This window comes from Arachis hypogaea, chromosome 19 (assembly GCF_003086295.3).
Source record: "Arachis hypogaea cultivar Tifrunner chromosome 19, arahy.Tifrunner.gnm2.J5K5, whole genome shotgun sequence".
Lineage (NCBI taxonomy): Eukaryota > Viridiplantae > Streptophyta > Magnoliopsida > Fabales > Fabaceae > Arachis > Arachis hypogaea.
This window is the reverse complement of record NC_092054.1, coordinates 10,681,944-10,696,635: the sequence shown is the minus strand read 5'-3', so window position 1 is coordinate 10,696,635 and position 14,692 is coordinate 10,681,944. Positions and strand designations below refer to the sequence as shown.

At 31.2% G+C, this 14,692-nt stretch overlaps 1 long non-coding RNA gene and 1 pseudogene across 1 annotated transcript; one reads left to right on the top strand and one right to left on the bottom strand.

The window, feature by feature from the left end:
• The first annotated feature begins 1,216 nt into the window (after window positions 1-1,216).
• Window positions 1,217-2,929, top strand: LOC112777380 (uncharacterized). Its single transcript, XR_003190399.2, has 4 exons — window positions 1,217-1,527; window positions 2,012-2,100; window positions 2,341-2,411; window positions 2,648-2,929. It is a non-coding gene; the product is annotated as an uncharacterized lncRNA (long non-coding RNA).
• Window positions 2,930-12,833: 9,904 nt separating this feature from the next.
• LOC112779255 (septin and tuftelin-interacting protein 1 homolog 1-like) lies at window positions 12,834-14,393 on the bottom strand (annotated as a pseudogene).
• Window positions 14,394-14,692: the final 299 nt, after the last annotated feature.

The window sequence follows — 14,692 nt, the reverse complement described above, 5'->3', positions numbered from 1 at the left end:
TTTTTCTCTTCATGTCACCAACTGAAAATTGTGTTTCAAGTCACCAAGATCGGCTGCGCAGTCCCGTTCATCAGAATAGTGCTGGAAGTTGCAAATGTGGCAGCAAGAAAAAGCCTTGTGTCGAAGGAGAAAGAACTGAGTGAACCCAGATAAAGAAGAAGTTTTAGCAGCAGAGCCTATAGCACAAGGTGAAGAGAGCAGCGGACGGTATCCCAGCAACCAGTAGGGTCGATATTGTAGTTGAAGATTTGAAGTTTATCTTAAAAGTCAGACTAAATCGAAAAGGAGATTTTAGAAGTCCAGGGAAGTAGGGCGACCCAGAGATGGAGGAAGCACTATGGGGAAGAACGTGCCACCGCAGCAATAAACAGAGATTGGACAAGTGTTGGAATCTGCTGCACGTCATGCGCTTGAAAGCAGGAAAAGATCCTTGCATACTTCTTCTTCCTCCTCCAAAGGCATACTGTTTCTACTGTTAGTTATTTATTCCAAAGTGGGATTAACCCTATTGGGCTTCAGGTTTCAATACTTTGTGTTCTTTTCTTTTGCTGACTTTTTCAAGTTTTCATTTTTTGTTTGTTTTGCAGTTTAGGGTTTCAGACATATTCAAATGAGTTGTAACTTAAAGTGTTGTGGGTAATGGTTCTATAATTCACGGGTAAGCATAGGATTCTTGCATAACTCAAGCGCCTCGATCATGACATCAAATTCCTTCAGGTTCTTTCTTTCTTTCTTATAATTTTGATTTGCTTACTAATAAAGTGGAATCTAATTTTGTTACAAGCAAACTTCTTTACAAATTCTGAATTGTCTATTATCTATCAGAATTTATTGCCAAGTTTATTGCTATCCATTTTTCTTTTAAATTCATTTCCTGTATTTTTTTAAACTATGCAGGAAAAATTGAAAGAGTTTGAAAAAACAGATAATGTGTATCATTTTCAAGGTTCTGAAAACTGGATTGGACCGACCAGTTCGACCGGTTTAACCGTGAACCGGCAATGCAAATGATCCGATCCTTCTCTAAAAACCGCACTCAGAAGAACCGCTGAAGAACCGGTGAACCGACCAAAAATCGGCCGGTTGGGTCGGACTAGTGACCGGCTGGTTCTGCTAAACGACGCCGTTTTGATTTTTAAAAAAATAAAATCGTAAACCGACCCGACCCACTCGTGGAGCACCCCACCCCCCCTTTCTTCTCCCGACCCCCATTCATTCCTGATTCATCTCACGGTGAGTGAACCCTAGCCGCCCTCTGAAGTCTGAACCCTAGCCGCCCAGTCGCCCTCCATCGTCGCCGCGGTCTCAGGTGGTCAGCGCCACCGCCGTCGCCTGGTCCTCAGCCCCAGTAACCCTCCATCGTCGCCTGGTTCCCTGCCCAGTAGCCCTTCATCTCCATCGTCTTCATCTTCTCAACACCAGCAGGCAGTAGCCTTCCATCTTCGCGCGGTCATCAACACCATCTCATCGTCTTCATCGTCGCGCGGTACTCAACAGTCAACACCAGAAGCCTTCCATCGACCCCAGGTGAGTGACTCGTCCTCTGCTCATCTTCTTTGTTCTTCGCCTCTGCTCATCTTCTTTAGTATAAGAAACATGAAGTTGATACTCTGTGAACTTAGATTTCTGTTTAATTTCTGTGAACTTCCTTGTGAACTTTGATTTCTGTTCAATTTCTGTGAACTTCCTCTGTGAATTTCCTCTGTGAACTTCCTCTGTTCAATTGTTGGTTAGTATAAGAAATAAATAATCTGAAAACTGTTGTTATTCCATTGTATTCAATTTGTGAACTTCCTCTGTTCAGTTGTATAAGAAATAAATAATTTGAAATCTGATCAATTGTTGTTCAATTTGTGAACTTCCTCCTGTTCAATTGTATTCCAAATTGTTAATTTGTGAACTTCCTCTGTTCAATTAAATTCCAATTTGCAATTTGTGAACAAATGGTTTAATTTTTGTTATGTTTAGTTTCTGTGTGCTAACTACCTGTATTGTTTAATGAGGTTTGTAGGTATTCAGAACCTTATAAAAAGAAATGAGCAATTATATAGCTCAGAAAACCCTCCCAGTGGTGTATCTTTACCTTTTATTCTGGTACAGGTATACCCGCATCACACTGTCTCTTGTTTTTTGTTCAGTAGAACATGTCATTTTTTCCCCTTGGATCTTCATCTGTATAATCATTCTTATTCTATATTTTGTTGTTGTTAACTCCCTAATTGACATGTAGCAATCGGTTGATTTTGAAACTATATGAAATATATGAGATCTCACAGTGTTGTGACCCTTGTATTGAGTTTTGGTAGATTTCATACATCTGACTTTTTTTTTAAACTGTAGACACGTCCTCATGCAACTGTTGAAGTGGAAATATTAGAAGATATGCAGCTTGTGCATTTTGATTTCAATAGGTAAGAAAGCTTCAACTGCATGTATCTCATTTTGATGTTTTCTTGTCCCAACTTTTCAATTCATATATAACTATATAACTCTCTCTCTCTCTCCTTTTGAGCTGCATGATGACAACTATGTGCTAAAGGCAATGAAGTTCTGTGGGAGACCACATAGTCATAGTATATTTAGTTTCTAATTATTTTTTAGAATGTTGCTAGCTTATAATATAATGATAAGATGTCTATTTTATTAGGTGAAATTGATGCTGATTTATATCAAAGTGGCGGTGGTAGTAGTGGTCTTTATGCTGCATCTCTTATTCTTCTGCTCAACAGGGTGTGAATGAAGGTGAAAATCATCCCACCGAAGCAGATTTGCAACAAGTTCTTGCGGATTTTGATGATTGATAAACCATGATGTTGGGATTTAATATTTAGATATGCTTTTATTACTATTTAACTTTTGAGTTTGGATTTTGATAAGATCATATGTATTTGGTTGATGATATTTTATGTAGTGTTTTAAATTTCGAAGATATTTTAAGATTTATATTAGACTATAATTATATTTTAGGATGTGTATTTATAATTTATTTATTATTCTATTCTAAAACGGTTTTTTCGGTTGAACCACTGGTTGGACCGGTTAAACCAATAAACCAGTGAACCAGTGACTAAAACAGTTTGATGACCGGTCTGGTTTTCTGAACCTTGATCATTTTATTAATATCTCTGCCTCTCTTTCTTTTTTTTTTTTTTGTTCTTGACCATTTTCTTTATCTTCCCTTAGGAGGAACAAGGTGTAGAACATCTCTTCAAACACTTGCAGGATTTTTCAGACAATACGTCACAGCATTTTGATATTGTGTGCATTCTTTTTTTATTTCCTACCATACCTATTATTCATTTGTTTGTTTCAAGTCATTCATGTTTGATAAAGTTATGTTTTCAATGAAAATTGTGAATCAAATAGGTATCTATTTAGAATCACCCCTATAGTGTTTTGACAAATCCCAATTCAATTTCTAATTGGTTTGGCTGAGCTAATTACTCCTTCACATACTTGAATTTCATATGCTTTTTATTGCTCTGTAATACATTCCATTATCACATATAAAAAGTTCTCATCGTTTCATCAAGTTTATTTATTTATTTAAATTCTATTATTTTGGTGACTTTGTTTTAATTGATATTGTGCATGCTCTGTTTTCAGGTCCTTTATTTATTTAATTAATTTTGTTCATTGCAAGAGATTCGTTAACTCTTTCAAACCTCTATATTTAGGAAGATAGGTAGGAACATGGTAACTAACTTCATCCATTCTAATAAATTTCTTTCATCAAATCTATAATTGTCCTTTATTTATATATTTGGTCATTTATTTGTGTTTTGGCTTCTAAAAGTTCAAGTTGGAGGATAACCTTTGTACAAAGTTGACAGTAAATTGGGTGAAAGTGAGCATCTATTGCAGCCTCTGGATTTTTAAAGTTATTTGAAACTTTTGGTTTGAGATTAATTTTGGTTTTAGTTGACTTCTACTTTTTATTTCTCAAATGGCACTAAAATTTGGGATAAGATCAGCAAAGACAAAACATATCTTGATTTGGCAATAAATTTGGGCACTATAACTATAGCGCTTCTTATGAATGGCAAATTCATTATATATTCCTTTAATATCTTGAGTTTAAATATCCTTCATTGCACATTTTTATATTGACGAGGTAGAGGATACTAGCAGAGATAGAGACAATTGACAAAAAAGGGTCAATAAAGTTTGTTGTCATGTCTGTGTATTACAATTTTCTTTAAGATAGGTATCTTTTTAAAATGGGATTTTATCCAAAATGATTGTATATTCAAAAATATTAGAAAATACTAATTTTTTTTATCTTACAATAAAATACATAACAGAAAATGAGTGAAAATAGAGAATAAAAATGCGAGATAAAAAGAGATAATACTGATAATTTTTTATCAATGATCTAATTCATTTAAATTAAGAAAAAGCAACAGTAAATATGGAAGAATAATTTGTAACTGATGATGTTATTGCAACAATTGATGAACTCAAAGTACTTGAAATGCCACAATGTGGTTACTATTTTGTTTCATTGTTTATTTTTCATTAGTTGAAGTTAAGATGATGGCATTAATTGTTTTTAACTTTTTTTTTCTACTAGGTGCATCTTTAATTGGTTCATTTGTCAAATCAAAAATTCTTGCTGCATTTTCTGTTCTTACTGAAAAGAATTCATGCAATATTTTGAAATACAAGAGTCTGATCTTGAAGTAATTTCAAGACCTTTGCTATTTTTTAGATTTCATTTGATATATACATTTTCTATTTAAGAGGCATAATCTATTGAATTTGCATTTATGTATCATTAGGTAAGTACTTTAATTATTCTGTCTCTTTGATAGTGTGATTGCTTGAATTGGTGGCATGTTTTTTGGCTATGATACCCAGGTATTTATTTCATTTCATTTTGGATTTCATATACACGATTAAAAAAATCATTATTCTTTTTTTAAATTCGTGTTTATTATGCCACATCTGCCTCTAATGATTCTTTCTGTTTCTGATTGTGTGCGTCAAAGTTGCTAATTTCATCTGATTTCTTACTTATAGTAGTTCATTTGTGAAATTCTAACGTGTGTTGACTGAAGATACGAGAGATATATCAAGACATTTTTTTCCCCTTCAATCATATTCCAAGTGTAATTAATAACCAAAACTTCTATTTTACAATTCATTCTATTTTAAGCAAGAACTGAATTGTCACAATTTCAAAACAAAAAAATTTTGATGCAGTTTTGTCTTTGGTGCATCTATTCTTTTATAATTGTTTTTATACATAAAAGAGAATTGTAATCTTACTTTAAGTATTCTTTTATAATATTTGTTTTATACATAAAAGAGAATTGTAATCTTACTTTAAGTTACTTACATATATCATATGTCTAGATTGATAATAAGGTAAGTGAGGTGATATAGAGCTTAAAATAGTTCAATTATGTTATTCACCTAAGGTCCGTACCATCCCATCTAAATTGAACATTGCTAATTGCCATTGTAACTGATGTAATTTTCAATTCTCATGGCCGCATTCAAGTTTTTTTACATTTTTGAAACTTCTCAAATATCAGTTTGTTTATTTATTGTTGTTTTTATTAGTGTCGAATGACTAATATGTGATTAATGACCCAGCTTTGTCAGGTTGAAACTTAATTGGTCATGAACCTCATCTTGCACAATACGTTTGATGAAAATGCTCCCTACACGTTCGCTGTGTTATGATTTTGAGTTACGGGCTCTGAAAACATTGTTTAAGTGGCTAAAGCAAATTACAAATTCCATAAAAAATATTTTTTTGTTGGTTTCATGGTTTAGTTGTTAGATGCAGAGGATGATCCTTAGTTGATAAATATAATGGCTTCTTAAGATATGTACTTTTTTTATCAAGAGAATATTGGAGGCCAAAAAACAGGCAGATTAAAGTCCACATGATGCTTCAAATGAGTCTTAGGTAAATATTGCAAGTTTGTTCTTTTTTTTTTTGTTTCTTCTTCTTACATTTAATTTTTGTATTTTTAGAAATACACCCTGAAGCTCTATTCTTGATGATGACTTGATTATAGAGAAGTTCTCCGCAGCAACTAGTGCGTCCATCATTGGTGTAATTAGAATGGATACATCACTTGAAAGATATGACATTAGGGATGTTTTTGTTTAGTTTGTGAAGGATTACCATATGTTCATAACACACAGCGGAAGAAAAGAAAGTAATCTTTAAAGATCTATTTTGTGCTTAAACTTTATTCCAATAATATAATATATAGATCAAATCTAAATACCTTTAGACGCTTTAGTAAAAATCATTTTCTTCTTCGATGGTACGAAGGCGCTATGCGTATCCACACCGAGACCAACCTTTGTTGTCAACTCCTTGACCAATGGACATCTGATCTAAATTGAGAAACCTCTTGCAACTCTTTGCACACCATAAAATTCTTCTCCAAGAATTAGGCTCACATACATTTATGTGTATAAAGGTAAAGGAATAAAACTCTTGTTATTCTCGTTTTATTCTCATCTTCTACTCTTGGCATACATATATATAGTATGAGATTTGTTACTGATTTTAAATTTGAATCTCAATTCAAATTTAAATCATATCTTGAAATTATAAATCTGAATCCTTCAAATTTATGAGTCATATCATAACTCAATTTGAAAACAGAATCAGTTAGGATCTCATCCAAATTTAGAAATAGAATAACTAATTATTCTCAAATCTCATTTAATATTCTCAATTATTATACTATTATTATATTCTTGGTACTAGCAAAGAATATAATAATATTCTATTTAAATTAATATAATTATTTATTTGATCAACTCAAAATAATAATTAAATAATTCTACAGCAAAGATTAGAACACTCGTTAGTGTGTGACCTCATAAGTTTAATACTAAGCGGGTAGTAAATATTAGTCATACTAAATTTACTAATCAAGGTTGGTGTCTAGCAACACTCCTCAACGACCCGATAGTATGAAGTAATATATTTTTACTAAGAACCTCAGAAGAACAAAGTAATTCCTTCCATCTTTCCAGCTCTTGGTTAACCCTTAGAGTATGGTTTAATTGTCAAACTCTAACTTGTTACCATTATTATAATGAACTGTGAATGACCTAAGAAACTCATTTCTTCATTCATTCAATCCCTTAGCCAAGGTTTTATTCATCTCAATCATTATAATCATAGAGCTCAAACTCTTTACCGAGAGTTGACGAATTCCTTATTGACTAATCATTAATTCTACAAGTATTTAAATCATACCCAATATCCATTCAACTAGCACCCTAGAGTATTAAGTGTCCGGAATCAAAGTATAATAAATACATTGTTAATTACTATGATAGTCGCAGGTCAAAGGAAACTCTATCACCATGTTCATCTTGAGAATATCCTATTGACAAATATGTGGTAATTATAACCATTAGGAATTCTCAAAGTGAGTCAGTTCAATGGTCATATCTCTATATGCACCATCTATATATATAATTTAATAAATGAGATCTATTAATCTTCATCCAATGAAGACCATTATATATATATTGATCTTTTCGGATTATTAATGTCCTTTTTAATAATCCTATGACCAAGAACAATTTAGATTAAATTATAAAAGATTTATCTCTCAATATTGTGATCACTATCACAATGATAAATCTCTAAATTTAATCAAGGACGTTATTATATTAACATTTTAATATAATAACAATAACAAATTATTTGACACGTGATTGATGGATTGTGGTCATACTACTTATTCCCAACAATCTCCCACTTGCACGAGAGCTAATCATGATAGATTGGATCTTAGGCAAACTATTATCACAATAATCTCCCACTTGCACTAGAGCCAATCAATCATGTGTACAATTTTTTAATGCACATTTGTGTTTATAAAAACTCTTTTGACCTTAAATACCTTTGCTCTTTAGCATGTTTGCTTGACCTTTTGTAAAATATGCCTAGTGCATAATAAATATCACGTTTTTTCAAAACATGAAATCTCTCACTACAATAGTGCATAATTTTATTTTAAGAACGATCCTTATTGAACATGATTATAAAAAATCTAAGTAATTATTAGATCTATCTTTATAGAATTGTATCATTATACAAATAGGCTACTTTTTCAAAAAAGTTAGTTTGACGATCAAACATTTTATACTTTCAAGAGAAATTATATCCTCTATTGAGTGGTATACAATTCTAATAAAAGTATTTGTACTTCCACTCTTTCTTTAAGATGGAATCCCTTTTCTAAAAAAGGAGTTTAACCTCTTATCACAGACACTTTGTCATAAGAAGAGTGATAAAAATAATCTCATTATTTCTTCAGGGTAACCAATAAATCTCATTTATCGGACCTAGTGTCAATTCTATTGTTGTGCAATCTCTTAACACATGTAAGACATCTCCAAACTCTAATGTTCTTGAGTTTCAGCTTATGCCTTTTCCATATCTCATATGGATAAAAAATTGATTTGGTGAAAAATTTGTTAATTTAACAATATTTCTAAAACGTAGTCTAAATATTTAACAAATAGTGATATTCAACTAAATCAAATTTCATGTTTTTTAAACATGATAGAGTACATAGAGTACTAGTATTTATGCATAAAGAGAATCTCATTCTCTATTCAATAGAATATTAATTAGATATTAGAGATTTTACTTTAAACTCTTATAATAAAAATACTCAATATTTTTATTATTGGTCAAACCAACCCTTAAGAACAATTTTGATTCGCATCCTCAATATTCATGTTGAATTTTTCTAAAAAGATCACAAACCTTAATCATATTAAGGAAATTTTTGTTTATAACAAAATAAATATCCAAAAATGGTTGCAAAAACAATTCTCGCTAAAGCCATTTGTCTAATGGCATTCCAACTTCTAAAGTTGTTTAATTCAAAATATATTGTCCAATACTCCCACCAGTTCAAATAAAATCTTTGATAATCATACTATCTTGCTTTGGACATCATACATCTTCTCAAGATGTTTAATAATAAATAGTAAGTTGTCTTTGAAATTGGAACTCATGGTTGTCAAAACAACCCATATTGCAGTAAAGTAATATTCCAAATTCTTCACAACTTCTAACTATTCCATAACCAAATTTATTAGACAATATTATTTCAATAGGATTATCATGTCCATGATAACCTTTTCATACATAAGAACAATTCTCAATGTATAGTCAATTTATTACTTTCAAAGTATGTCATACGAAAGATGGACATATTTAAAAATTTTAAAATATGAAAGTAAATAAGAAATCTGTATTTCTGACAAAATGATTTAGAATCGTGAATGAGTACCTTGGTTGTCAAGTTGTTACTCATACCTATTCCAAATAAATATGATTAAATTATATCACATACAATTATAATCCTAAATAATTATCTGGTTGTCAGACAATTATTTAACTGAATTATATTTTATACCCCTAGGTTGTCTAGATTCAAGTATAAAATTAATTCTCCTTATACATCATCATATGCATAAATAAATTCTATCTTAGAGTACAAGTCTCCTGGTTGTCAGGTTGTTCCTTGTAAACAAGAGATAAATTTATTTTTTTGGCAAACTCCTAACTTTTAGGATTTATCTCAATTGTTAGATAATTTATACCAGTATTCGTGGATTAAATTTTATACTCCTAGGTTGTCTAGGTAAATATAAAATTAAATCCTTAATACATCAAATATTTATACTGATTAGTATCTTGAAAATAAAACTCCTGGTTGTCAGGGCGCTCTTTATAATCAAGAATATTAGAAAAACTAATTTCTAAAATTATAGTGTTCAAAACACATAATCAAATCAAAATTTGATTGTTCATGTACTAACATTTAGCCTTAAAAAGTTATCAAATCAAATTTGACCTTTATATATACACTTATATATATGAGAAACAAACAAAAAATATTTTGCATCTTATTCCTTTTATTGTGATCAAAATCACAATAAAATTTAATCAATAAATAAAATCAAACAAAATATTTAATTATAAATATAACTATTATATTAAAAGGATGATAATTTAATCATAATTAAATAATCAAACTTCAAATAAATTAACTATTAATTTATTAAAAAATCATCTCAATGAAAATAACTACATCACATGCTTAAAAAAAATTTGAATTAATCTTATTAATTCACAAATTTAAGAAAATGGGAATAAAAATTTAAACACAAAAAAGCCAAAGCTCTGATACCACTGAAGGATTACCATGTGTTCATAACACGCAGCGGAAGAAAAGAAAGTAATTCTTAAAGATCTATTTTGTACTTAAACTTTATTCCAATAATATAATATATAGATCAGATCTAAATACCTTTAGACGCTTTAGTAAAAATCACTTTCTCCTTCGATGGTACGAAGGCGCTATGCGTATCCACACCGAGACCAACCTTTGTTGTCAACTCCTTGACCAATGGACATCTGATCTAAATTGAGAAACCTCTTGCAACTCTTTGCACACCATAAAATTCTTCTCCAAGAATTAGGCTCACAAACATTTATGTGTATAGAGGTAAAGGAATAAAACTCTTGTTATTCTCGTTTTATTCTCATCTTCTACTCTTAGCATACATATATATAGTATGAGATTTGTTACTGATTTTAAATTTGAATCTCAATTCAAATTTAAATCATATCTTGAAATTATAAATCTGAATCCTTCAAATTTATGAGTCATATCATAACTCAATTTGAAAACAGAATCAATTAGGATCTCATCCAAATTTAGAAATAGAATAATTAATTATTCTCAAATCTCATTTAATATTCTCAATTATCATACTATTATTATATTCTTGGTGCTAGCAAAGAATATAATAATATTCCATTTAAATTAATATAATTATTTATTTGATCAAATCAAAATAATAATTAAATAATTCTACATGAAAGATTAGAACACTCGTTAGTGTGTGACCCCATAGGTTCAATACTAAGCGGGTAGTAAATATTAGTCATACTAAATTTACTAATCAAGGTTGGTGTCTAGCAACACTCTTCAACGACCCGATAGTATGAAGTAATATATTTTTACTAAGAACCTCAGAAGAACAAAGTAATTCCTTCCATCTTTCCAGCTCTTGGTTAACCCTTAGAGTATGGTTTAATTGTCAAACTTTAACTTGTTACCATTATTATAATGAACTGTGAATGACCTAAGAAACTCATTTCTTCGTTCATTCAATCCCCTTAACCAAGGTTTTATTCATCTCAATCATAATAATCATAGAGCTCAAACTCTTTACCGAGAGTTGACGAATTCCTTATTGACTAATCATTAATTCTACAAGTATTTAAATCATACCCAATATCCATTCAACTAGCACCCTAGAGTATTAGGTGTCCGGAATCAAAGTATAATAAATACATTGTTAATTACTATGATAGTCGCAGGTCAAAGGAAACTCTATCACCATGTTCATCTTGAGAATATCCTATTGACAAATATGTGGTAATTATAACCATTAGGAATTCTCAAAGTGAGTCAGTTCAATGGTCATATCTCTATATGCACCATATATATATATAATTTAATAAATGAGATCTATTAATCTTCATCCAATGAAGACCATTATATATATATATTGATCTTTCCGGATTATTAATGTCCTTTTTAATAATCCTATGACCAAGAACAATTTAGATTAAATTATAAAGGATTTATCTCTCAATATTGTGATCACTATCACAATAATAAATCTCTAAATTTAATCAAGGACGTTATTATATTAACATTTTAATATAATAACAATAACAAATTATTTGACACGTGATTGATTGGATTGTGGTCATACTACTTATTCCCAACAGTTTGTGTATAATTTTATATTCCATAAATGATGTTCTTTTGTTTCCAACTTACCAAGTGACTACAAGAAAGAGTATGTTAAACAACAATGTTGAAATAATGGAGTTAATTTTGAGAGTATTTGGAGGTTTTTAACAAGTTAGAGTTTAATAAAATGTTTGAGAGAATTAAATTAATTACGGAGAGAATTCTTTGATTAGGAACCAAAAGAATATAATTGAAATAGAACATGTAGAGTGTGTTTAAAATAATTATTTTGTCCTTTAACTATTACCACTAACTCTTTAGTGAGGATAATTTTGGTAATATCATAACTCATGATAATACAATTGAAAATTAGACCACTTTTTGTGTGATTTGATTTAAATTGAATCATGAAAATTATATTCTTACTAGAAATCAAATTTGCGTTACTTTTTCCTACTTAAGTATAAAAAAGAATCCTAATACTAGAGTGAATTGAAATCATAATGGTATTATTCATGTTACTTTTTCCTACTTAAGTATAAAAAAGAATCCTAATACTAGAGTGAATTGAAATCATAATGGTATTATTCATATTATCACTGCATCTACAAACAACACTAGAATAGTCTAATATTCTTCATGTCTTCCTTCTTTTTAATTGAAATGATTACAATTTACTTTAAATTTTACAAATACTTTAAAAATAATAAAAATGGTCGTTTCTTTTTTACACTAGATAAAATAACCAACAATTCTTTATATTCACGTCATTCTAACTTGCGTATGTGTTGTCTGCACATCGCGCGGGTATCTTGCTAATTTATACGATAAAACACAATAATTGAAAAACTAATTTATAGGATCACTTGTTGAATTTTAATATTTTAATATAATTTTTTTTAAATAACTACTATATTTATTTAGTGAAATCTAAAAAATTAAAACATTTAAAATAATTACTATATTTATTTAGTAAAATCCAAAATATTAAAACTCCTCTCGTTGAAGTTATGATTGTTCTTTCTTCCTTTCTGCCTGACTGGACTTCTCAGATGCATGCATTAAAGACCTGTAAATAGAAAAGATTCCTGTAGGGCTGGTAATTCAACGGCTCCCTTTGAGTTTTAATATTTTGTGTTTTAATTACACTACAATACAGAAATCAGTGTCTTTTACCAAGGGATTTATTATGCAACTCTAGCAATCCTTGGAGAGATTCCAAGGACCATGTTTCCTCATGTTGAGCATATACCTTCTGATGTAGCGAGTCTATTATTATGCTGACATTACTAAACCCATATATTTGGTGACCGTTGTGCATTCTACCAGGCTTAATCTTGAACAACAAACCATGATGCTGGGCATGAGCCTCAATGACTTCTTTCAAGCTCAAATCATGCACACCATTTGCGTTGGCACCACCCAATGCTGCAACAGCTTGCTGTTGAGCATAGGTTGCTGCTTTCTGTTGAGCCTTCCGTCAACAGAGGACTCATCATATCTAAACCACGGTTTATCTGGAATCGGATACTTTCATTTGCCAATAGTTCTTCTGGAATAAGCTCCTTCCATCCATTATACCACTTCATAACTTCTTCCAAGTTAGGATTTGAGCACAACCAGTGATACAAAACCTGAAGCCACTTTGTGAAGAAGAACTTTTCCATCATGTCCACCATGATATGAATTGGAATCACAGGAGCCCATTTAATTACCCAAAAAAATTGATCGAGCTTCTAACTTGCTGGATTGACTTCAAACTCTTGCAAGACAAGTTGCAACTTAGGCACAATAAATCGAAGCATAAGTTGCTCCCAGCTTACAGCATCAAAGACAGTCTTCCACGGAGACAATATGGTATATGTAGAGGCGTCACTTCGATGCCAGGCACCAACAACAGAACTCAATTTAAAACGAATGACCTGGTAAATACCTTCCAACTTGCTCTATCCTCGGTAGCCATGGATGCACCCAAGTGTGGATAGGAATAGTCTCTCGATGTGGTTCCCAAGTATCTGCAGCAGCTGACAATTTTGGCAAGACTATATTGTCCAATATGGCAGTGAGGACTGAAAGAGGAAGCAACTTCTCCCACAAATCAAGAAATCGTAGCATTAGCTCAGGATCCCCACGCCTGCCATGTCACTCCAGATATTCTGACGGCTGGCAACATCGAAACCAATTGTGTATAAGGTGATGATATATCCCATATATCAAGACATTCTTTTCCTTGAAGCAAGGTCTTCCACGTAGATCCCAACTCCAACCCATAAGATGGATTTCGAAGAGGATCCCAATCTTGGAACACACTAATAATAAACAAAGGAAGAGCATATGAGCAAGCAATGCAGGACAAATTACACAACTTGTAGCTATCCGCATATCTCTCATGCAAGTCACTGAAACATCTAGCAAGGAAATCTAATGCTAGGGTTCCAGAAGTGCTCTCTTCGACTACTTGTACACTCATTATTTCCTCCATGTTATCCAGTTGACGCTTTTGGAATGCTGCTTCAGATTCTAACTTCTCTCTTGTCTATAAATCTTTTATTAGAGAACTCAAGTTACAAGTGTATTGAATACATTAATATAATTAGGAGTGGTAAAACTCATTATCAACTCGAGAACAAGTCAGTAACAGTTAAAACTCATTATCAACCAATGAGCAAAGCTAATCAACCAGTGAGCAGAGCCAATCAACCAGCAACCAACAACAAAAATCAAAGACATTCTCAATCTTAGATTACAAAAACAATCATTTAACAAATTAGAAAATTAACAGTTTAACAAAAAAACACAGCAATCCAATAATCCCAAGAACAACCATAGATACACAATAACAGTTTAACAAATTAACAAGTTTAAGAACAGAAAATCACAGTAAAAAAAAGAATTAAACACAATAGAACAAC